General features: G+C 48.6%; 3 long non-coding RNA genes across 6 annotated transcripts in view; 1 reads left to right on the forward strand and 2 right to left on the reverse strand.

Moving 5' to 3' along the window:
- Morrbid (myeloid RNA regulator of BCL2L11 induced cell death) overlaps window positions 1–20,889 on the reverse strand; it is a 130,689-nt gene extending 109,800 nt beyond the window's left edge. For all 3 annotated transcript variants that reach the window (NR_028589.1, NR_028590.1, NR_028591.1), the window contains exon 1: window positions 20,632–20,889. This is a non-coding gene — a long non-coding RNA (myeloid RNA regulator of BCL2L11 induced cell death). The remainder of the gene's footprint in view (window positions 1–20,631) is intronic.
- On the forward strand, window positions 14,224–16,105 carry Gm14010 (predicted gene 14010). 2 transcript variants are annotated; one of them, NR_166620.1, is made up of 3 exons: window positions 14,224–14,336; window positions 14,970–15,327; window positions 15,866–16,105. It is a non-coding gene; the product is annotated as a predicted gene 14010 (long non-coding RNA). The 2 variants fall into 2 exon arrangements; NR_166621.1 differs by having other exon boundaries at window positions 14,305–14,400.
- Window positions 20,890–22,334: 1,445 nt separating the features above from the next.
- Window positions 22,335–24,887, reverse strand: part of Gm36154 — a 35,719-nt gene continuing 33,166 nt past the window's right edge. The window contains exon 3 of the long non-coding RNA XR_374969.3: window positions 22,335–23,356. This is a non-coding gene — a long non-coding RNA (predicted gene, 36154). The remainder of the gene's footprint in view (window positions 23,357–24,887) is intronic.

Raw genomic sequence — 24,887 nt, forward strand, 5'->3', positions numbered from 1 at the left:
CTCAACACTGCCTGCTCAAGGAAGGCACTGACTCCCGTGGACTGGTGCTCGAACATCAATCATCAATCCAGAGAATGCCTTGCAGCTTTGCCTATAGGCCAAACTTATTCCCACTCTTCTCAGATATATTTAGGTTTGTGTCAAGTTGACAAAAACAAGCAGCACAGGAGGTGAAAGAAAGAACATTCCAGATACACTTGGACTTTTCTTACTATCAGAACCAGTGAACTTGGCTGTGCAACCCCTCTGCACTTCTGAACTCTCGCAGGCTTGCACACTGAAAGGCTTCATAAAAGACTAACTCGATAATTCAAACTATCCCCGTGCCTTGGAAGTCACGTTTGAATTTCAAGCTCTGCCTTTGGAGTAGCTCCTCAGACACACACAGTGTGCTTCAGAAATCAGCCCAGTGTGTTGATCCTTCCAGCACTCCCAGACAGACACAGACAGTAGCGCCCCCTCCTGGCACACGGCCTTCTTAGCCCACAGAGGGGTTACTCCCTCCTGGGACACTTCTGCACATAACTTTGACCTGCTACTCAAGGCCTGGTCTGGACTCTGCTTCTTTTCTGACTGAGCACAAATCCACAGGAGAGTCACTGTCCACTCCTGATCATTGAGAGCCCTGGAGTATCCTCCCTCCTTTAAGCCATTCACTGCTTAGGTCTTACTTTTCCATAGTGATCAACCATCTTTACTGAAATTCCTGTCTAGTTCATTTCATATCTATCAGAACTCACTGCACTGAGATGAATTGTTTTCTGGTGGCGATGGGACAGGATCCAGAGCTTAACCCAAGCTGGGCAAGTGGCTCCACCAGTGGGCTACATCCTGGCCAGTGTGCTGAGGCCTGGGAGTATGACTTTTCAGTATTTGAATAGTATTATTCCCTAATCACTACACAGGAATATTTTAGCAGATTTCATATCAGAGCAGGTGTATCCAGGGTGTTAGCAGCCATAAAGATTAGTGGCAAAGCAAATGGCTATTGGTGTCCTTGAGGATGGACACTGACTACAACACCTGCCCCAGAGCCCCTCAGCCAACCAAGGTAGCGTCCTGCTCACTGCCTTGGTTGAAAAGGATCTAGCTTCACACACAAATGTGCTTGTAGGATTGCACCCGACAGTGCTTGGGCATCAGTGTGTTTGCAAAGACTGTAGAGAGTCAGTGTGTAGGGATGGACTTGCTGGGACTCCTGTGGGAGGCACACAGGGTAGGGATGGACCTCCTGGCACTCCTGTGGAAGGCACACAGGGTAGGGATGGACCTGCTGGCACTCCTGTGGAAGACACACAGGGTAGGGATGGACCTGCTGGCACTCCTGTGGGGGGCACACAGGGTAGGGATGGACCTCCTGACACTCCTGTGGGAGGCACACAGGGTAGGGATGGACCTGCTGGCACTCCTGTGGAAGGTACACAGGGTAGGGATGGACCTGCTGGCACTCCTGTGGAAGGCACACAGGGTAGGGATGGACTTCCTGGCACTCCTGTGGAAGACACGCAGGGTAGGGATGGACCTGCTGGCACTCCTGTGGGAGGCACACAGGGTAGGGATGGACCTGCTGGCACTCCTGTGGGAGGCACACAGGGTAGGGATGCATTCACCGCAAATATGAGCCTTGGTCCAAAAACTAATGCTTCCAGAACGTTCTTTGTCCCACATGTGAACACAAAGGAGTGAAACTCATGACTTCTGAAACCACAGAGTGTATTTGACTTTTTCATCTGCATTCTCTTCCTTGAACAACTTCTGTGTAAGGTGGGATGACATTCTAGAACATGCAACTCAATAAGGAGACAATTTTGCTGGTTCTTTTTTTTTTTTTAAAGATTTATTTATTTGTTTTATGTATATGAGTACACACCAGACACACCAGAAGAGGGCATCAGATCCCATTACAGATGGTTGTGAGCCACCATGTGGTTGCTGGGAATTGAACTCAGGACCTCTGGAAGAGCAGTCAGTGCTCTTAACAGCTGAACTATCTCTTCAGTCCTAATTTTGCTGGTTCTAAACAGCAAAAAGAGTTGGGTTCAACTAGAGTGTTCTTTATTTCCTTTATTTTCCCTGGTGTTGTCTGGGTCTATAGCTGCTAACCAGCAGTAGTTAAGGTCTTCACACCCATCCTGGCAACAGACCACAGTGAGCCTCGTCTCCTCTATAGACTGGAGCTATGGCGAAGGTGTCTTACGCTGTCTCCATGTTCCACAAAAGAACACCCTTGCTGAAGGGGTGGCTGGGGTATCATCTGGCACACAGGTGTCCCCACTTGTTATTGGTGGCTGCTCAGCCAATATACACTTGGGGAATCGAGGGGTAGTCCCTTAGAGATATTTCACTGATTTTTATAACACTTCCACTTTGTAAGCCTCTTAATGCTTCCATGAAAGAAACTGTGCCACCCAAGCCTAGCCCTCACACATGGTACCCTCTCTAGCCTCATCCGCACAAATGGAGGCCCAGGTGGTACCATCTGCTCTGGGTTCTTGAAATATTGACCTGACCAGAGTGGCCTGGAGTTTCAAAAGTCGACCTGTCTCTGTTGTCGCTTCTGCTGGGACTGTGACTCCTGTGCGTCCATTCTCCTGTCTCCCAAGCGCAGGGTACAGGCTCTTTCTGTCGCACCAAAGTCCCACACAGAAAGCCAGTAGTTCCAAGAGGACTGAGGGTCTGGCTAGTTTTGTGTCAACTTGACACAGGCTGGAGTTATCACAGAGAAAGGAGCTTCAGTTGGGGAAATACCTCCATGAGATCCAGCTGTGGGGCATTTTCTCAATTAGTGATCAAGGGGGTTGGGGGGCAGCATTGTGGGTGGTGGCATTCCTGGTCTGGTAGTCTTGGGTTCTATAAGAGAGAAGGCTGAGCAAGCCAGGGAAAGCAAGCCAGTGAGAAACATCCCTCCATGGCCTCTGCATCAGTTCCTGCTTCCTGACCTGCTTATGTTCCAGCCCTTACATCCTTTGATGATTAACAGCAATGTGGAAAGTGTAAGCCAAATAAACCCTTTCCTCCCCAACTTGTTTCTTGGTCATGATGTTTGTTCAGGAATAGAAATCCTGACTAAGACAATCTTCATTATAATTCCGCCCACAACGTCTTAATTAGAAAGCTATTTGCTCACCAACCCCCCCCCAATAACCTGCAAGCACCCCCAAGTGTGCAGCCTGAAGGTGAGAGACTCCCATACCAGGCTCTGGCAACCAAAGCTTGACACAGATGTCTCCCCATCACCGCAGCCTGAGTGAGGTGCCCAGTTGTGCCAGTCATTCTCCTCTGCCGTGCCACCACACCACCATGTCATTCCTCCTCTGTAGGATTCTTCCCCGTTTTACCTTTATTAATTTTTAACTGTGTACGTAATATGTGTATGTGTGTGTGTGTGTGTGTGTGTGTGTGTGTGTGTGTTTGTGTGTGTGCAGGTTAATACAGGTGAAGGATGAGGCTGACTGACAGTTATCAATCTCTACCCTGTTTTATTGAGACAAGGTCTCTCACTGCACTTGAACTAACTTGTTCAGTTAGCCCAGCTCTGCAGATCTGCCTTGTTTTGACCCTAACCCCTTGTACTGGGGATCACAGATATATTCCACCTTTACGAGGACACTAGGTATCTAAACTCAGGCCCTCACACTTGATCAACAAGCACTTTTCCCAGTGAGTCATCTTCCTGGTCCCTTTCCCATTTTGAACACTTACTTCAATCTATTTGTCACTTTATTTCCTAGCAACTTATCCCTTCTCGCCTTTTACAGCCGTCATGTTTCATCCTACACTACATTCTTTGAAACTCAGGTCCTATGAGATTTTAAAACAGAGCCATTCGTGGAGGAGGGTTCCACTTTAGCCATATCTAACATCTGCTGCACAGTCTCTGCTGTGTTAGTGTCTGGATACTTGTGAGTCGTGACCAAAGGTCCTGAGAAGTCTTACAGCTTAAAAAAAAAAAGTATGTATTTCTATTGGCTCATCTGGACTTTCCAGTCCCATCCCAACTGTAGGTCTTTGTGGAGAATTGCAGCCCATAGCTCACTAGCGCCCCCTGACTTCCAATAACACCTCCGCAGGCCTGACTGCAGTAGAACAACCGACCAACAGGTGGCCTGCAAAGAACCCAGCAGCGCGCGGGCACGTGGTGGGTGGGGGGAGCTGCAGGTGGCTGTGTGGGTGTCCCAATTTCATGGGCTTCCATGTTAGATGAGCCAAGCCTTGCAGCTGTGGGCTTCGTAGAGTACAGCGGGGGCAAGGGGTAGCTTTATGGCCTGTGGAGCTTTCTGTGTGATTGTAAAGCACTTTCTCCCTAAGGAGGTATTCATTTGCATGCTGACCTCCTGAACATGGAGGGGCAGACCCTGAGTTCAGACGGTGTGTCTCTGCTCCCATTGCCTAAGGTGAAGTGTCGAGGTGTGGGGATGGGCAAGGAGTAGAAGTGTGTGATGGGAAGAGAAGGGTCCAGAGCAGAAGCCCACGTCCTCATTCTCAGGGGAGTCTGAAATTGACAGACAAAGAAGGAGATACACAACAGTCCACCCCTGTAACCAACATTCCAGGGACCTGGAGTCCTAACCGGGGAGACCCTTGATACTGCATGTTTCAGGACGAGGCTGTGGTTCCATAGTACATACGGGCCTCCTGGTGGCTGCCCTGAGTCACCGATCTAGAGGCCTGACCTCGGGAGGAGGCATTACCTTACCACAGGCTCTATCCCCGCCTCTTCATCTATGTAAATTGCTTTTACAGCACGTGTCATAAATCAGCAGGAGCCGCTGTTACTTTGTGCACTGGCGGGAAGTGCAAGTTGCAAAGGCTATGCTGGCTCTGCTTTCAGCAGGGGCTCCCTAGAGCAGATGCAGGAGGACACTCATGTAGGCTCATCAAGAAAGGAATTAAGACCAAGTCCGGGCCTGGTTACTTTAGGCATGAGCCTAGGTAAAACAAAACAAAACAAAACAAAAATCCCAAAACAACAACAACAACAACAAAACTGAGTGTGCGAGACTCCATGTTTAAAAAGTAAGTTTCCAAACAGGGCTGGGAGGTGGCTCAATAGGCAACGTGCTTGCTACGCAGCTGGAAGACCTGAGTTCAGATCCGAGGGACCCACGTGCAAAGGCAGGTGGGGCGGCTTGCATCTGTAATCTCAGTGCTGGGGAGTGGGGAGGAGATGGACAGATGCAGGGGGCTCGCTGAGCTGAGATGGTCACCTCCAGGCTCCTTCCAGAAAAGCTGAGAAGCAGGGCTCCAGAAGGTGCACACAGACATGCATATCAGACATACATTCAGAGATGCAAGACAGAGGCCACAGAGCATTTAAACAAGCACACACCTTTTTGAAATTACACAGGATGTACGTTCCAGAGGCCAGCCGAGCCTGGATCTGTCATGGGCTCAGGGCTCAGAGCCGGAGAGTGCGGGACTTAACTCTGAAGCAGAACAATCTGGAAAGACCTCTTTGACTGGTGGCTCCCAGGATGGCTCCAGTGTGAGCCCAGATCCCAGCTTCTGGCACACTCCAGAGCTTTAGATCCCCCATCTTCTGCATCGTGAGTCTGTTTCATAGGTGTGTGCGTTCTTATGCGAGGTTATCTTTCCGTTTCCCCACTTACTGAGGGACCCAGAAAAATAAGACCTATTTTCTCCTGGCTTTTGCTTAGCTACCTTTCAGTGCACAGGTACTTGAATCTGAGACATTGAGAGTCCACTGGTCTCCCAGGATCCTGCCTGCCCTGGGCCTGGCCTGTGTCCAGGCCTGTGTCCAGCACTGGGCATATCTGTCTCTCCTGGGCTGCCCACTGCTACCCTGCTTTCTGTCCTGACTTCCTCAGATCCTGGAGTGGTGGCTTCTTGGGCACCTCTGTTGTCAGGACATCGTTTGCCTCATACTTTGATGTCTCTTTAGCAGTTACCTCAGAATACCAGCAAGGCACTCAATCTTATAAACATACAGCTTTTGCTGTGCTTTAGATAACAGCCCATTTTACAGGAAAAGACTTGCTAAGTATTTATGTAGGAAATGGCTATGTTCTGCAGGCCCCTGGTGGAAACAATCTCTGCTTGGCCACAAGAGTATCCCCCTAACTTCAGAAGAGGACAGGTACCTGTAAATTCCTGAACCCCAGTGCAAGGGGACACCCGGCTGGCAGCCTGCCACCAGAGACCCGCTGTACAGACCACGTCCAGCCTTGAGTCCTAGCTCCCCACCTTCTGACTTTGAAGTCAAAGTTTCACATCCTTGAAAAATACTCATGGCAGAAGGCTAGTCCCGAGACTAAAATAACTTTCCACGAAATGCTCAGAAAGCAGCTCCTTGCCTGTAAATGCTGTGATATTATAAGAAACACCCTTGTTTGTGTGCGGTTACGTCTTGTGTAACTGCCTCAGTGGGGCCTGCGAGATCATTTCTGTAACTTCTAAAAACCAGCACTCTTTCACTATAATGTGGCACCTTCTCGGTTCTTTAAACTATTTTTCTCTACAAGTTCTCATGAATTGATGGTTCCTGTTTTTCTGAATGTGCTGTTGGAGCCTGTGTTTCTGAGGGTTCTCCACCATGTTGGTTTAACAACTAGGCAACAAGCCAAAAGTTATCCTATCTTGCTGCTGCTGCTGCTGCTGTCCCTTGGAGAGTGGTCCTCGCTTGCTCGGTGGAAACCATCCCCTGTGGGGGAAGCATCACTGGCTCCCTGAGGAACTCGGACTTCAGAGAAAGGGAAAGGAGAGCGGCAGAGTGGGTGAAAGTTCGGATGGTACGAGACTCTGAGATTAGCCGCCGTGAGCCACCAGCCCTGGGCTCAGGACCCCCCAGAGGATACCCTGTTCTGTATAAGTAAGAGACACACCTTTCCTTTTTTCACGCACCCCCCCTTTTCTTAGCAAATGTAAGTCCAAAATCTACTTTCAAACCTCTCATTATTCAGCCACTTTAAAAAGTAATTCTTATTTGTTGAGATTATTATATAATTACATCATTTCTTCCTTTCCTTTCCTCCTGTCAAGTCATCTCATGTGCCCATCCCCCTTGCTTTCTTTCAAAAATCATGGCTCCTTTTTCTTGAATTGCTGTTACTTTTAAGAAAAATGTAGACACAGCAAGACTATTTGATTCACCTAAATATTCAAAAAAGATTTCTTGCTAACAGGCTGACAGCACACACTCACTGTCAGGAGACAGCCTTCGAGGAGCTAATCCACACTGAAGTGGACCTGAGACTCCTCGGAGCACCCCTCCCCCCGCATGTTGAAACACATACGAGCTACACGCTCTGATCAAACGCTAGGTCTGAGGCTCTGCAGTGCTGCACAGCAGCCATCTGTCTCTCAGGTCTGAAGGTTAGAGGCCAAAGGCAAAGGCTCAGCCAGGCTGTGTGCCTTCCAAGGGAAGGGTCTGCTCCAGGCCTTTCCCTCATCTTCTGGTGATCCTTTGGCTGAGGCTCGGTGTCTCCAGCCTCCTAGGACCTGGGTATATATGTCCACCTGCCTGTTTTGTTTTGTATGGGTGTTTTGCCTGCACATATATCCGTGTACCACATTAACGTCTGGAGCCCAGGAAGGTCAAAAGAGGATGCTGGATCTCCTGGAATTCCAGATGGTTGTGAGCTATGGGAGTGCTGGGAATAGAACCAGGACCTCTGGAAAAGCAGCCAGCACTCTGGACCGCTGAGCCATTTCTTTGAGCCCCAGGTTCTAACGCCACCAGTCATCCTACTCCAAAGGCCCTTGTTCGAGGTAGTTAGATCTGTAATGGCACTGTTATAGAAAAAGGACATGTTCTAAGCTGCTGGGAACATATCCATTTTCAGAGACATAGTCAATCCCAGACATACACTGAGGCTCTACCTGGTGCCTCACAGCCTGTGACTCCTGCTCACTTCTCTCCCACCAACTCAATCCCCTCCAGTAAGCACCCATTTGCTTCCTGTTCTGTCAGGGTCAATGTCCCTGCTCAGGAAGATCAAAGTTGCTCGTAGTGAAGAGTTTTAGTCACTCTGTTCACGCTGAATAGAGCCCGTTCCTCCTTGGCTGAGTCTCCTGTCAGTCTAGTCTCTGTAAGGCACCAGACAAGCTAGTCATGGATTCCTCTCTATAACCCCATGTCACCTGGGGATGCGCTGAGGAACCTTCAGGAAGTCACACGGGCCCTATTTGCATTCCAGTGAGGTGAGTTGGGGCAGACACCAGCAGGCAGACTGCGAGCATGTCTCAATAGCTACTGAAATAGTCCTGATTCTATCTGCTTTGTAAATAGCACTGGGTGCCCCGGAGACTCTGGTGGCTTTTGGTCTCACACAAAGCACATGGTGCTTCATATCAGATTATCACCCTCAGGGCTGGAGCACAGGTCCCCAAGAGCATATCTGATGCTGACTCTTAATTGATACAGCTTATCACAATGGCCCCCTGAGACTGGGCTAGAGACTGGAGAATGGCCACTATGCCTTCCCTGTTATCCAATCCCTACCTTCTCTGGAGGGACTTTATTGTCTTTTCTTGGGGTTGCGATATAGCTCATTTAATAGAGTACTTGCCTAGCATGCACAAAGCCCTGGGTTCAGTCACCGGTACCACTTAAACTGTCTATGATAGTCTGAATACCATTTTATACAGTTCCATTTTTTTTAAAGTCTTATATAAAAACATGAATTAAAGCAAGACCTTCTAGTTCTTCATTCATTTCATTTGCAGGCTCAAAGAGACCTCTTGCTTGGCTCAAGAGCTTCTGGGAAGGCCAGCAGCAAATCAGTATGGTGGCTCTGAAGGCCCCTTTCCAGGTAAGGCAGGAAGGACAGCTGGATGGAAGTGTGCCTAGGACAGCCTTGGATGGATCCCAAAGCTTTTCATTCAATTCTCTGAGGTCAAAGAAAGATTGCCTCAGCCCAAGGCCAGGACAACAGCCATCTTCCTGAGAAATAACGCGCCCGTACAGTCTCAGAAAACAGAATCCACCAAAGTTGGGTATGCGCAGCTCACTAGAGGCTCAAGGTGACCAGGAATTCTGCATCTACCCCTAGGCTAGCACTTCTCATGGACACTCAGTTTGATTAGCTGTGACTTTTGTGTGTGGAGTAAATCTGAATGGACCTTTAACATACATTCTTGACCCACTAAGTGTGCCCCAGGAACACCAGTTTCTCACCACCTCCATAACCAGAGGCCCTTTTCAATTTTCCAAAGAAATTTGATTCCCTACCTACAGTTTAGGCATCATGGCTGATCTCTCTTACTCTCTTCAGGAGATGAAATCAAAGTCTGAAACCCCCAAAGGACACCATGCTTCCATCAGGAGAGGTGGACAGGGACAGGGATGGGGACAGGGACTTTACAGTGCATTGGCTACAGTGGTAACTCTTACTCTCTGCCATTCCTAAACACACTACACACACTACACACACACACACACGCACGCACACACACACACACACACACACACACACACACACCTATTTCAGCAAGACACCCAACCCCTGACACCAATTTCCACTTGAGCCCCAGAAGGAGCAAATTGTCATAGGGAGAGGAGTCTTATTATCCTGGAGGCTAGACACAGGCAGGGGTGGGTGAGAGGAGCTGGGAGCACTGCCTGTCTTTATCGCCTGTACAGGATCTCAGAGAGGTGGTCATGTGTCCTTCCTCCAACTGGCCAGTCTGTTGTGTTCAGAGCTCTGAGCAAGGGTGAGGTTTGTGTTGAGCATAAACAGCAGATGAGATATGTTTGGACAAGTGAGTTTTCATGTCGCCCAGAAGGTCCATGTCTATGCTGGGTAGCAGCATTGTACACTGGGCCTCATGTTCCCTTCCTCGAGCATGGCTGTGAGCAGGCACTTTGAGTGAAGTTCAAAGACCCCGCCCCCACCCCCAAGCCCTGGGGATATGAGATGAGCCACCCAGTTGTCAGTCCAGTCTCAGAGGGTAACACAAGCTGTGGGCTGGGGTTAAAAGCACTTGCTGTTTTTGCAAAGGAAGCCCACTGCATGGTTCACAACCACCTATGTTCTGAAGTCCTCTTTTGGCTTCTGAAGGCACATGTACCCAGGCGGAGCACACATACACACACACACACACACACACACACACACACACACACATACACTCAGGCCCACATGCATATACTAAAAAATAAAACAAAGGGGTAGATAGTGCCAGCTGGGAAGGCAAGACACCTGCCACAAAAACTTTGAGGATAAAACTGCACACAGGTGACTAAGGCAATGGTACCCAAAGGTCGTGTTCCAAAAGTGAGGATTGCTATATTAGTTACTTTCCTCTGGTTGGAACAAGAGCTACTTCATGGAGGCTTTATCTGGGCTAGCAGCTCCAGGGTTCAGTCCATCGGGGCGGAGAGGCATGGCAGCAGGACTCGGGCACTGCATTCACACTCGGGAAGCAGAGAGTTGAAAGCAAGTATTCAGCTTCCTTTGTTTTCTGCAGCCTGAGACCCCAGCTGGTGGAACGGTGGAATGCTGCTGCTAACATTCAAGGTTGGTCTCCCCACCCCTATAAACCCAACCTAGAAACTCCCTCGAAGATGACCTCAGAGGCTCTCTTCCTGGATGGCTCTAAATTCTGTCAAGCTGGAAATGTAGCTGCCACAGTAACTGACTGCCAAAGTCCCTGTTCTGGAGAGAGGGGGATTGAAAGAATGGAGGTGAGACGGAAGGATAATCATGGGGGAAGTTTGAACTGAGTCATTTCCACCTGCCTCCTCCCCCAACCCCCATTGCCTAGATAACCACTGTCACACATGCTATTATGCAATGTCCCATGACTGACAGTTAGGCACCATGGTCAATCCCTGTGTTACCAAGGGCACCTGTAAATGTGTGGATAATGGCAAACTTGAAGATTATCTTTAGGGACGCACTCTGTCCCCAGCCTTCAATGACACACATGGTCATTTCATAAAGAGGTCAAGGGGATGCCTTTCCAAATTCATGTCTTGTATAGAACAGTTGAGCCATGGTAGCTGATCTGATACTTCAGTGAAAGGACCGGAAGAGGTGTAAGAAGAAATAAATACTTTTCCCCCTAAGTTGCTATTGGTCATGGTGTTCTTCATAGCAACAGAAAAGCAAACTACAACATGAGCCAAGACAAGACTAAAACATGAGCAAAGGCTAGGCTAAACCAGGGATGATAGACATTGGGGAAAAAAGATCACCACCTCAGATACAGAGTAAGGACATGGCTTTATGTGTCCCCGCAGGGTGTGAGCAGACCTTGAGAACCCTGTGGTCCCAGCAGATGGAAATGGTCACCAATAATCTCAGAGTAGCATTCAAGATAAAGGCAGTTGTGCTGAAGTGCAGATAGCTGGATCCTCACCGAGGAGTTGGGAGGACCTCTTGGTAAAGAACCAGGGCTCAGGATATAACTCAGAAACATCTGAAAGTGGTCAGAAAGCTGCCATTGGACTATTTACAGAAGCAAATTCCAGAACTTGAAGGAGCAGTGATATGGCGTTAAATAGCCTAGAAGTGTGTCAGGGCCTGGCCAGCTCCTGCACATGCTACTTGGATGCTTGTGTCTCTAAAAGTCCCCCAAGGACAATTTGGAGGAGTCTGGAACAGTGACAGCACCAGAGCATGGAGCTTCTTTATAATCAATCTAGTCAGATGGCAGAATGACTTCCTTCACACAGACAAGAACACAACAGACCTCCTGTCCTCAGAGGAAACACTCCAAGACCTCAGGGCATGCCTGAAGCTTCAGGAAGCACCCAAAACATGGGGGTTTTTCCCAGAGTGTATCTGTGATTAAGGCTGAACTTATAACTTAGAAAAAATAAGAGACAAATGGTTATTAATGAAGTCTCCCAGTTAAAACGATATACTGTATAATAAAGTCATCACAGTTCATGTGCACTGGGGCCAATATTAAGTAAAATGAAGGTTACTTAGACACAAGCACTATCTACTGGACAATCTAATGGCAGAGATGGCAACTCTGAAGGGCTAGCAGGCAGGTAGAATATACAGTGTGGATACTCTGGACAGAGGGAATTGTGACTAGGCAGGATGAAGCAGGTCTGTAAGAGTTTTCTTCACACTGCTCCCACCCACATGTCTGCATGCAGTTTAAAACAGGAATTGCGTATTTATGGCTGTTAACCCTCTGTGGGTCACGTTTGACTGTGGGAAACTGAAACCAAGGAAAACGAAAGTGATGCCGGGGAAAATCGTTGGGGAAAGTACATACACAAACCCAGGAGCTCCTAGCCACACACGAATACGATATTTACATTGTCATTACGTGATTCATCACGCATTTCAGTTCCTGGTCACACTGACCACGCATCCACTGCCTGGTGGCCACAGTGTGGTCACCATATCAGGCAGGGCAGACAGAGTGTGGCGGTAGCTGCAGGTTTTGTTGGACAAAGCTGCCTCAAAGGGATTAAGAAGCCCCAGGAATACACTGTCCCACTTCACCAGATACCCAAGAGCTGTTTTCTTGTCTCCAGGCAGAGACAAGAGCCTCCACATGGTCAGCAGCCAATGGGTAAGGCACGCATAGACTGTCCCCATCGGACCCTGCTGAGGATGGCTGTAGAGGAAGGTGAGCTCACCATGTCTGAGGGTGGGTATATCTCCAGTATCAAGATTGTTAGTCTTTCCCTATCCCAGGTGGGACCAGCCCTGAGTGGCTCCACGAGCCCCCAGTATAGCAGTGGGTGACAGCCACTCCACCCCTGTGGCCTGATTTCTATCATCATGTTACCTAAAACTATCTAACTACACCTGGAACGAAGTGCCCAGTAATGAAGTAATCCACAATAATCAGGTACAGGGAGGGAGGGAAGAGCGGGGTGCACTTGAAATGGATTTAATAGAATTCAGAGGTAGAGAAGCACATCTTTCCCAGACTTAGATGTGTACACACTAATTGGATGAAGTATGTAGAGGCAGATCCTACAGGGGAAAAAAAATGAAGAAATATAAACAGGACTGGGCGGGCAGTTGGGTTGAAACAGTGCTTGCCTTGCAAGCTGGAAGACCTGAGTTCAATTCCCAGAATCGATGTTAAAAGCCAAATGAGATGGTGCACGCTTGGAATCCTAGCACTAGGGAGGTGACACAGGTGGATCCTAGCACTAGGGAGGTGACACAGGTGGATCCTAGCACTAGGGAGGTGACACAGGTGGATCCTAGCACTAGGGAGGTGACACAGGTGGATCCTAGCACTAGGGAGGTGACACAGGTGGATCCTAGCACTAGGGAGGTGACACAGGTGGATCCTAGCACTTGGGAGGTGACACAGGTGGATCCTAGCACTAGGGAGGTGACACAGGTAGATCCTAGCACTAGGGTGGTGATACATGTAGATTATCTGGGCTCACTGCCAGCCAGTTCAGCCTGGTCTTTCAGTGCCAGGCCAGTAAGATCTGGTCTAAAGAAGGAGGAGAAAGGAGAAACAAGAGGAGGAAGAGGAGAAACAAGAGAAAGAAGAAGAAGAGGAGGAAGAAGAGGAAGAAGAAGAGGAGGAAGACGGGGAGGAAGAAGAACAAGAAGAGGAGGAGGAGGAGGAGGAGGAGGGGGGAAGAAAAGTAAGCAAACACCACCTAAGAATTGACATCCAAGTTTGTCTTCAGACACACACACACACACACACACACACACGCACGCACACGCACACACACTCAGAAATGCACATGAATGGACAAGTCTACTCTGAAAGTCCAAGGATAACATGAGGGTCTGCATTGAGGCTCATCCACAGAAGCTAACGGTCAAACCTGTTTGCTAAGGCAGAAGCGAGTTATATACTCATGGCCTGCTGTGGCCGCTGCTATGTATGCTGCTGATCTCCACAGATCATATGCTCCTTGGATTTCCTTCCCCAAGGCAAAGTGTTTCCAAGGATGATGCTATGATTCCAGAAGACTTAGAGGGTACCGTGCTTGGAGCCCATGGCAGGGTCCACTCCAAATATTTTCATTAAAGAGAAAACATGAATAATATATTTCAATGGGCATAATCATGAATCCAGTGTGAATGAAGTACATCATTGTACGAAGACAAACATACTTTTTTTTTTAAGGTCAAGAAGGCTGCTAGAGCTCTAGACATCTCCTCTGTATTATGACAGAAAGAGAGAAGGGAGGAAGATCTGAAAGTTTAAGCCAAAGTACCTGGAACACTTGGGAGTCCAGAGCAGCAAAGTCAAGGATCAGAGATGTCAGAGTCCTTTAAAGAGCTTTCCAGCATCCCTGGCAAGCCCACTACTAGTCTTCATCTTTCTGACTGCAAAGGAGCCTGGGAAACAGCCTTTACAGGAAACGTTGTTGTCCCTAACAACAAAGAAGCTGTTGTTGACAGCACAGGAAGAAGAGGAAGGATGTAAGGCAGGAGACTTATCAACAGTCATGTGGGGCTGTGGAGATGGATGGCTCAGTGGTTAAGGGTAAATACTGCTCTAGCAGAAGCCTGGGGTTTGGTTCTCAGTACTCTCGCTGGACAACTCATAACACACCTCTAACTCCAGCTCGGGGGAAATCTGACGCCCTCTGCTGGCCACCACAGGCACTGCACCCTATACACGATTTTAAAAATGCTCAAGCTATTTGCATTCATGTCATAGCTTCTCTGTACTGTGAATGGGCACAGGGGCAAACGATTCTCTCCTCTGTGTCTAGGATCCACTTTGTAGAACCTGGACAGTGGTCTCACAGAAAGCAGCAGGAAGCTTTTTGGGCAGAATATATGAAGAGCAGATCGTTTTATCTGTATAGCTATTGAGCACTTGTTTACCTAATGAAGGAGCTGTATGGTGGCCCCTGCCTTTACTCCCAGCACCTGAGGAGGAGGCAGGAGGATCATGAGTTTGAGGTCAACCTAAACTTCACAGTGAAGCCTTGCTCTGTTCATGAGGGAGGTGCTTGGTGCCTGGTTCTGTTCTGGGCTCCTTGTACATCCAGTCTCAGACTCACAAAACACTGCGTGTGACAGAGTCTATCTGTCATCATCCCACAGCATCAGATGAGGAGGATGCAGAGGACAGAAGGAAGGAACCTCCTCCCCACTGACAGTCTGCAAAGCGTAGGTGAGGCCCTTCTCATTTGGTGACTGAGGAATGCGAGATGGTTGCGTAGTGTAGGTGCCCCAGGAGCCTGGGAGACGGGAAGCATCCTCCCTGAGTGACTTGACCTCCATGCAACTTTGGAACAGCAGCTCAGACTCCTCCAAGCTGGGCTTCCTTCCTCCAGGAAGACACACCAGGGAGCCTTCCCTCCTGAAGCTTGTTCCCAAGTCAGGACAGGGCACCTGGTCACAGATGGCAGCCAAGAAGCTGGTTTCAGAGGCCAGGCTGGTGCCCAGCATGGAAACAAAGGTGACTTTTCTTTCTTTCTTTCTTTCTTTTTTTTTTTTCAAGACAGGGTTTCTCTGTGTAGCCCTGGCTGTCCTGGAACTCATTTTGTAGCCCAGGCTGGCCTTGAACTCAGAAATCCACCTGCCTCTGCCTCCCGAGTGCTGGGATTAAAGATGTGCACCACCATGCCCAGCAAAGGTGACTTTTCTTAGAGCATCAAAAGAGGTATGGCCCTAAGGCCAGGGGCTCTATTTATTTGAAATTACCTGATTAACCCCAGAGGACCTGAAATAGGTGGGTCCCCATCACCTCTGGGGCCAGAGAGAGCCATATGATATGAATGCGACAGGAGCCCTTGTCCTCTTTTTGTGAGCCCTGTTTTGGGGAGTCTCACCCCCCCCCCATCTTCTTTCACCTATGCATTTGTAGACAGTGACAGTAAAATTCAGTCGAGCATGTTTGCTGAGGATTTTAGGGAAACCTTAAAGGATGCTGACACCCATAAGATTAACTTTTTCCCCTCCCCACTTCCTCCTGTCAATGCAATGATGATTCCCAGAGCTTCAGCAGCCTTCCTGAAACTATAAGACAAGTTGGAGAAGGGACACCAGTGCTACGGATGACGGAACCGAGCAGTGGAAGAGCCGCCTGCCTTGTTGGCTCTCCCAGGACGAATCACTTCCTGCCCAAGAACAGTACAACTGTGAGAACAGAACCCGTTAGCCGTTTGAGAGCAAGTGAGCTTGGCTCCTTTGGGAGCCACTGATATTTAATAAATGTTGCTTTATGTCCAGCTGAATTGCCAGGAGTCTGTGCAGCCCTCATACACTGTAAATTACTAGTGCAATGGGAATATATGTCTTCTGCCACCATTAACAAAAGTTCTCTACCTTTAACATTATGCATTTTCCCAGGGCAGAGTAACACCCTGCCCCTCCTGTCCCAGAAGTCCCCATTTGCATGTACTCAACCTAGAAAGCAAAAGATAAGCTGGGAACCCAAGCTAGATTAGAGATACTGCCTCTCTCACTTCTCAAGCTATACAAAGGACAACCAGCTTTTCATCAGAAAGAATCCTATGAGACCAGCTGATCACTGGCTCCCCTCTCCTTCCTGTGAACCAGTTTCCTTCAAACTTGCTGTCTCTTCTTTGAGAACCAGGATCCAGCCAGAACCTGTGAGGATCCCTGCCCTTGACCCAGAGAAGGGCCCTCAGGTTCCTGCTATTAGAGTAGCTTTGGGGACCCACGACTGTGCCAACCACATTGTGATGGTTTGTATATGCTTGACCCAGGAAGTGGCACTATGAGAGTGTGTGGCTCTGTTGGAGTAGGTGTGGCCTTGTTGGAGTAGGTGTGTCACTGTGGGTGTGGGCTTTAAGACCCTCATCCTAGCTGCCTGAAAGCCAGTATTTTGCTAGCAGTCTTCAGTTGAAGTTATAGAACTCTCAGCTCCTCCTGCACCATGCCTGCCTGGATGCTGCCATGTTCCTGCCTTGATGATAATGGACTGAAACCCTGAACCTGTAAGCCAGCCCCAATTAAATGTTGTCCTTTATAAGACTTGCATTGGTCATGGTGTCTGCTCACAGCAGTAAAACCCTAACTAAGACACACACATTACATCCACAATGCTCTAACACAGCCAGGCCAGTCTCAGCTCCTGGAGCTTAAACACTGCACACAGGACTGACAGCTCAAAGACCAAAATGACCCTAGCTCCTTCTGGCCCCCGAGGGTGGGCACGAGAATGTGGCTGGCTTTTGAGACTTTGGAGTTGGTAAGGAAATGCCACACTGCTTCATTTGGGTCTCTGGGGGCTTATTTAATGTTTTCAGTATGATGTGTCTTCCATTCACAATCACTTTCAAGTAGCAAGAATCTAAATGAGTTAAGGGACAATTGTCACTGGATTCAGCTGGAAAACAACAGCACCAAATCAAGTTGTGCCACCTTCAGCAGGCCCATGTCTCAGGGGCCTGGGTTTCCTGACCTTTGGCCCAGATGGCCCTGCGTATTACACAGGAAGCCCTATTGGCTGCCTGCTCCTGCTCATTTTCCTGTGCTGAATGGATGGGTAGTGTCTCTCTGGCACCTTCACTGAGACACTGAGTAAGGCAAGTAACTGCCCCCTTCCTTTGGTCCTGAGGGCTGTTGTGGAGTTAAATGAAGGGCCCATGAAGTGTGGTTGGGCTGAATAAAATGGGAACTGTACTTTTGTAATGTTGTTGATAATAACAATGAGGAGGAGGAAGGGGAGGAGGACGAGGAAGGTTATAGTGATAACAATGATGTTGATAATAATGATGATGATGAGGAAGATGGGGAGGAGGGGGTGGGGAGGAAGATGGAGAGGAAGAGGAAGGTTATGGTGATAACAATAATGTTGATAATAATGAGGAGGAGGAGGAGGAGGAGGAAGGGGAGGAGGGGGATGGGGAGGGAGATGGGGAGGATGAGGAAGGTTAGAGTGATAATGACAGCTAAAACCCAGTTTCCTGAGAGGACCAAGAAGCAGTCTCCATTTGCCTAATAAGCATGACCCTGGTGAGTGCAGAGCCTGCTATAGATTGAGACCTCAAAGAGACCTTGTTTCAAGGACAGTATCCATTCTTGATGAAATACCACAGGGCTAGGGAGCCCAGAACAGATGCAAGAGGCTGGTGACATCTCTGAGGACATACCTGTCCTGGTGACAGTATCTCCTGGCAACTGGTATATACCCCAAGGTCTTCCCAAGGTTCACAGTCATAAGAGTCTCACTCTTCCTCCACAGTGAGGAAGGCAGGACACCAGGCAGGACCTTCAAGCTCTCACAGCACTTCCACCAGAAGCAGACAGAGTTTGTGCTGTGGAGACCTCTGCACAAAATGTCTCAGGGCAGATATCCCATGATGATGAAGACAAGAGGAGACAGGGCCACAAGTCCCAGGTTAGTCCCAGGTTGAGCCTACCATGACAGCAGGATTCTGGGCAACTTCCACTGTCATCAAGTCTGAAGCACTTTCTGTTTGTCACAGTGCTAGGTTACAAAGGTAACCGTGTACATCTTTCCCTGGGTCCTGGTAGTCTGAACTCAGGTCCTGCTGCTTGCACGTCACGCTCTTTACTTACCATGGAGCCACCCCCTCAATGCACAAACTGTGGTTTCGGGCACCCGTTTTCACACTTGTCCTTAGTCTTTTTCCTGCCTTGTTCAATAACTCTCTTCTAATTACTTAAGAGACCCGTCAGTCCATCCCTGCTATTTCTTATGGTAAGAGGCCATTGGCTGTCAGAATCCACATGACTGCCTGACCTCTATATGACGGATCAAAATCAATGCCTAAAACAAAACACAACACCACCAAGCCATAATCCAGCAATCCTCACATGAGGTTTGAAGACACAAAACCCAGCGATAGGCTCACTGCTGTGACCTGCATATATGTGACGACATGGGAACCCATGTAAGTGTGCTCAGCCCACAGACATACTGTGCCACAATTCTTGATCCCATGACGTGGCATTTCTCTGGTTACTTGGACAGCTTACTTACCAAGAGCACCAAACCAACTAGGAATGATGGGCTCTCTCTATTGGCTACCTCTGGCTTGTCAATCACTTTCTGTAAAAGTCCTGTGGCCAACTACAAACATGCAAACTATGTGCCTTCAGAGGACTGGAAACTAAGTGGACCAGGGAGAGGTAAGATACTGGAGTCCTGCCTCCATCCAGGCCCTTTCCTGAATTCCTGGCAGGTGCTAACTCCTTGGGCCCCTTGCGCGGGGGTAGATGAACAATGATCTAGAAGTCCAAGGTCTCCAGAAGTGGGTCAGCAGGACCTGGGGCCCACTGGCCTCCCTTCTAATCCAATCTTAATCTTGCTATCCAAGTTTTGTGGCTTCAGGGTGTGGCCCCAGAGAGCTGGGACCCACCCACAGTTATCTAAACACAGATAAACAATCTTCAGGCAGAGCCACAGAACTAGCCAGGAAAAGATTCAAACCCTGTGTTGACCTGTGAAGCCTTTGGCGACTCCTTGGGTTCCGTGTATAGAACTGCTCTAGGATAGGAATTCTTCTCAAAGGTATTTGGAGGCTTTCTTTCTCTGAAGCTTGCACTCTGATTTATTTAAGCCAAGTTAGTGCCTGCCTCTTGTGGAAGCCAGCTTCAAAATTCATGTCTCACCCGATTCTCCCAATCATAAGGGTGTGAACTATTTCAAAGGGTGGGGTGCGACTGCGGCTCTAGACTACCCTGGTCCTTCCTGCACCCCAGAGTTCGTTTAACAAACTCTGTGCTCGGTCAGGGGCAGGACCCAAAATGATTGTCATCAGCCCAGGCATGCTGAAGAAGCCGAACACAGTATTCCTGACAAGGAGACAGCCAAGAGACCTCTCAGGTACATTCCAGGAGAAAGCTGAACGTGTGTGACTATCCTCTTCACAGAGGGCCAGGCAATGCTGATATCATGCAAAGACCCGAGCCGGCAAACTCCTGTTACGCTCAGAGTGAATGGAGCTGCTCTCAGGGCTCATTCAGTTAGGTTGCTGACTCATTCTTAACCCGGGAAGCCCCACACGCCCCAGTGAGTTGCTCAGAACAGGCTCCTGTCTTCCCTGCAGCCTGCTATGCAGCTTTTTAAGCAAATGACCGCTTTTTAGATTTGCTTTAAAAGTGGCACAGCAGTTACTGTAACTGTTTATTTGACAGTAAAGATGTTTGTAAGAATAGCAGTAACTCAGCCCACTCCCTTCCCCCATCTTCCACCATGCCCTTCCTGGTCCCTAGCCTGTGGCTTTTCTTTCTGCTTTTGAACACATTTTCCACCTGGAGCGTTAAAGGGAAGCACGGGATGTAGCGTGTTCAGAGAAAAGACAAAATTCTGCCTCGCTGCCATACTTCTTGCCCTGAAGCTGGACAGCTCAGGCCTGGCTGCCTGAGTCAGAGACCAGAAGCTGCCCCCGGGGTTGGCTCTTCCTTCTGCTTCTTAGGAGCGGAAACTAGTTCAACCTCAGTGCCCAGTTAACACAAACTCACCCACCTCCGTCTCTGACCTTCACTTTAGCTTCTAGCTAGGAATCCGTGGTGGCTTCCTTCCCAGGCAAGCCTCACGCTCTCCTCTGAGACAGCATAACACACAGCCACCATCCACAAGGCACAGCTCAGAAACTTCCTCCAAGAGTCCCGCAACAGACACAACAGGTGGGCTGGAGGCAGAGGGAGCCACTTTTCTGACCTCACAAAACCTTCAAAGTCTGGGAGAAGCAGTGTCTACCCCAGAACACAGCAGCTGTCACAGCTCAGAGGTGCACGGAAAACATCTTTGACTGAGAGTACTCACCAGGGAGAAGCTGATAGACGGGTCCGCCTGCCTTCCCAGCCACTGTGCTGTGAAGATCCCAAGATATGCGCAGCTTGCCTGGAAAGTCACTTTGAAACTTAGAAAGCAGACACTGCAAAGTCACCCAGTCCCCTCATTCTCAGAGATGTCCACATGATTAGGAAAAAAAAAAAAAAAGACAAGAAAAGAAAAAAAAAAACTGCAAAGCAGACACCTCAGTCTTCATTGTCACTGGAACCAGATGACTCGTGCTGACTCAGAGCCACCACTTCCTCTCCCGACATTCTCTTCATACTTTGTGAGCCCGCCTGGTCTGGTTCCCAGGGTCTCTACCACCCTTCCGGAAAGAGCAGCTTCCCAGACCTTGGGTGTGGAAGCCCCAGGCTTGTAGCCAGTGATCACCCTCATCAGGGAGGAGACGCTTTGGTTAGGAGACTTGGGGGTAACTGAAAATAAAAGGCAGAGATCTCACATGCACACGGGTGCTGTAACACGCTGGCCGTCCACAGAAGAGGGAAGAACCCATTTTTGCTATTTCCTTAAGGCATCTGAGTTTGCTTGGCCCTGATATCCCCTATTTCAGTCCATGATTTTTTTTTTTCTGCACAGAGTTTTGATCTAAAATCATTATATCTATTCTGAGCTGGCTGTTAGCATGTGTGACTTAGTCTTGCTAGGCTAAATCACATGAATAAAAGAACCAAGGAGTAAAAAACAAAGTTATGGTTCTCTAACTTTGAAAGAATCCTGAACGTTTCCATGCAAGAACCAAGAGCCCGCCTCTATGTCTGAGTTTTCTTTTGAATGATGCAGAGGGCGGGGCTGTCTTCCGCAGCTTCAAGCTTTTTTGAACTATGAGAAGTACTCCAGAGAAAGCGGAACCCATGTACCACTGAGCAGCCTCTGGTGAGGCCAGGTAGGGTTGCTGTGATTGTTGATATCTTTGCCCACCCCTCCCTGCCCCCAAAAGTCAGCACTGTCCAAAAAAAAAAAAAAAAAAAAAAAAAAAAAGCAGAGGTTTCACTTTTGAAACGTACATTTCAGTATATCAGAGAATCTTAACACAGCATACGTAAGAGCAGATATGTGTGCCAGAGAGTCTCTTAAACAGGTTAGGGAAAAGCTAACAGTATAGGCAGGGAGGAGAGAGAATTTGGGGGTACAGGGGCAAGGGAAGAAACTCATCCATTCATAGGTCAAGACCCCTCTGAGGGTCAAATGACCCTTTCCCAGGGGACAACCAAGACCATTGGAAATCACAGATATTTATATTATAATTCATAACAGTAGCAAAACTCCAGTTATGAAGTAGCAATGGAAATAATCTCCAGTTGGGGCTCCCCACAACATGAGGAGCTTATTAAAGGAGTAGCAGGGCTAGGAAGGTTGAGAATGTTCAGTCCTAAGGAGACGGAGGATTTGGCCTTGGCAACAGCTTGCAAGTACATTGTCCTCTAAAGCCTCCAAACACCAGTCCAGCTCCTCCAGGACATCGTGTTGTTTGAGCAGGCTATCTAGCACAGTCTGCCCAGACTTCCGAGAACAGCAAAATATATGAGGGGAGGGCTTTTCAATACAAACCATAACTGGTTATCATTAAAAGACCGATATACTTGGCCCATTTGCAAAATCCAGACAATGGTAGTTCCTTCCTCTGTATGAAAATGAAAAGCTAACTCCAGGGTCTGTAACTGTGGTGAGTGTCTCTGTTCTCTTATACCACTGAGCAGGTCAAAGCTGGCCTCTGACAATGTGTGTGGTTTGCTGTTGAAAGTTTTCCTACCAGTATAGTATTTGAGTCACGGGCCACAACCAAAAGTCTAGGCTCAAAGAGACGACTTGCACACTAAAGAGGTAACCTCTTGTTAAAATTCAGAGCCTATGAATAAAATGCACGACCACAAACGGTTATTTAACAATGCGGACAGTAGTGAAGACAATGGCAGCGTACTGAGAGCAAAGGACAGGAAGTGTGGAGTTCAGTCATTCACAGACTCAACAAATGTGGTCCAGATGCCAGGCTCTGATGCTGAGCCTTGGGAAACAGCAGGGGGTGGGGTCGGGAGGGAAGGTCCCCTGTGCTCAGGAAGCTTGTATTCTCAAGGGATAGGACAGAAAATAAGCACACAGGACGAACTCGAGATCATGATGTGGTCAGTGTGAAAAATTGCTAATAAAGTCAAAGCCATTGAGATGAGTGGGCTGCTGAGACAGGCCTGGGGCTGGGGAAGGAGGCAAGGAAGGGGCTGGGCTGCTGTGCCTGCTGGAATAAGATAGCATGAGACAGGCTGGATTATATGAGAGTGGAGGGGTCTGATTGGAATTTTCCAAGGATAACACTTGCTAAAAGCAGAGCACATGGGAGTCTGGTCACCTCCACTTTGGGTCTGATGAGGGTGATGGAATCCAAGCAATGTGTGCAGTCAGAGGTGTGGGATGGGTTGGGTAGCCCAGTGGTAGGTACAGATTACTCCAACAGAACTCTTGGACTTTAGGGTTGAGGAGCAGAGTGGTGCCACCTGCTAAGAGGAGGAAGGTTGAGGGAGTTGAGGGAGGAGACAGTCCAAGTGAGGAAGACATCAAGAACACCGGCTCCGTTTCCGCTGCTGTTTGGCTTTGCCTATCAGATGTCACGTGGAGATGCTTATAAAGATGTTGGTAGACTTTAAATGCCAGGAGTAGGTTTGTGTTGAAGATTTCAGAGGTGGTGATCTAAAGGCCCGGCCTGGAGGGGAGAGACACATAGAGATGAAAGATGAGCAAGGCGGTTTGGACCCTTGGCCAGTGAGCCTGGAGGAGAACCAAGAAAGCCAGGGCTCACAGCCAAGGGCTGGAGGTTTCAAGAAGGCAGAAGAGGCTGACTGGCCAGGACTCCAAGGAGTTCCCGTCAGACAGAAACAGGGTGGGGCATGTTGGCCAAGGCTCAGGAGGCCATGGTGACCAGGTACCTGACCTGGCAGCCTCTGTGACCCTAGACACAGCTTGGCGGTAAGTAGCTGGGATCAGGGTGAGCTCAGCCAAAAGAGAGGGAGCCACACCTACAAGCAGCACCCTCCAACGCAGCATCAAGGAAATGGATACGTGGCACTTTGAGGAACAATGACATCCAGTTAAATGGCAGAAGCTAGGCATGGTACTACACACCTATATAAGTATTGGAGAGAGAAAGGCCAGAGGTTTGTGAGTTCAAGGTCAGCCTAGACTACATAATGAGATTTTTATCTTAATCAAATACCCCATTTGGATGCTGTAGCTGCCCCTTGTTGTGTGTAACTCGCGGTTTTGTTGGCCTATGGATGAGTTACAGCGTTAGGAGCTCACTATCAACCAGGACATCGCCCACCAGTCAGTGTTCCGGGTTTCCTTTAGCCCTGCAGACACCATAGCTCTGGTCTGAGGTTATTGTTCAGGTTAGGCATCTCTGGCTCAGTGAAGACAGACTGTAGTTTTGAAACAGGAAAAAAGTAAAGTAACCCAGTTTCTAAGAGGGCAGTTGCAACTCTTACTTGGGACTGACAGATAAGCATGTGGGCAGCTTCTCTCAGTTATAACCAATATCTCGCAATGCCTTCCCATGACATGATATAAGTACCAAATTGTATAGGCTAATCTGTCAAAACTATCTTTTTAAAAGAACATCTAGAACCTCCTTGGTCGGATGCAGACTGCCTTGAGATGGCATGGATCCTCTTCTCTGAGACAACAGCATCTTAACCTCTAGATGAGTCCTTAGCAATATTAGCTTAATTTTCAGTTCTCATTGTTCATAATGGCCCTAATGACTCCCTCGAATGTACCTCCAAGGCATACTTCTCTCAAGAACTCTGTTTTAATTGCACTGAGAGGAAATCACACTTGCTGTGTGGGGTGGCTGGCAGATGGTTGGATTCCATCTAATCTGATTTTGCCAAAATTCATTCCTATTAATCGTTGAGGGCTTTTAGTGGAAAAGAGAGTTTTAGTTCTTACCTAAGCAAGGCCACTCTGACTCCAGGCCTGAGAGGAGGTGCCTGGGGAAGCACTGTGGGCCCTGAGGGTCACCCTCCCCTCCCCCACCCAGCCCCTGCTTTCTAGGCCTTGAAATCTCCATTCATTCTCCCTGGTTACCCCCACCCCCATCCCCAGGTTTCCCGGCCTTCTCTGAATGGCTTCTTTTACTTTTGCAGTGACCCAAAGCCACAGCTCTGAGAAGACCACTCTCTGGCTTTCACATCTGCATAGCATCTTGAGTGTAGGTGGGGTGGAGGTAGAAGGGG

This window comes from Mus musculus, chromosome 2, assembly GCF_000001635.26.
Source record: "Mus musculus strain C57BL/6J chromosome 2, GRCm38.p6 C57BL/6J".
Lineage (NCBI taxonomy): Eukaryota > Metazoa > Chordata > Mammalia > Rodentia > Muridae > Mus > Mus musculus.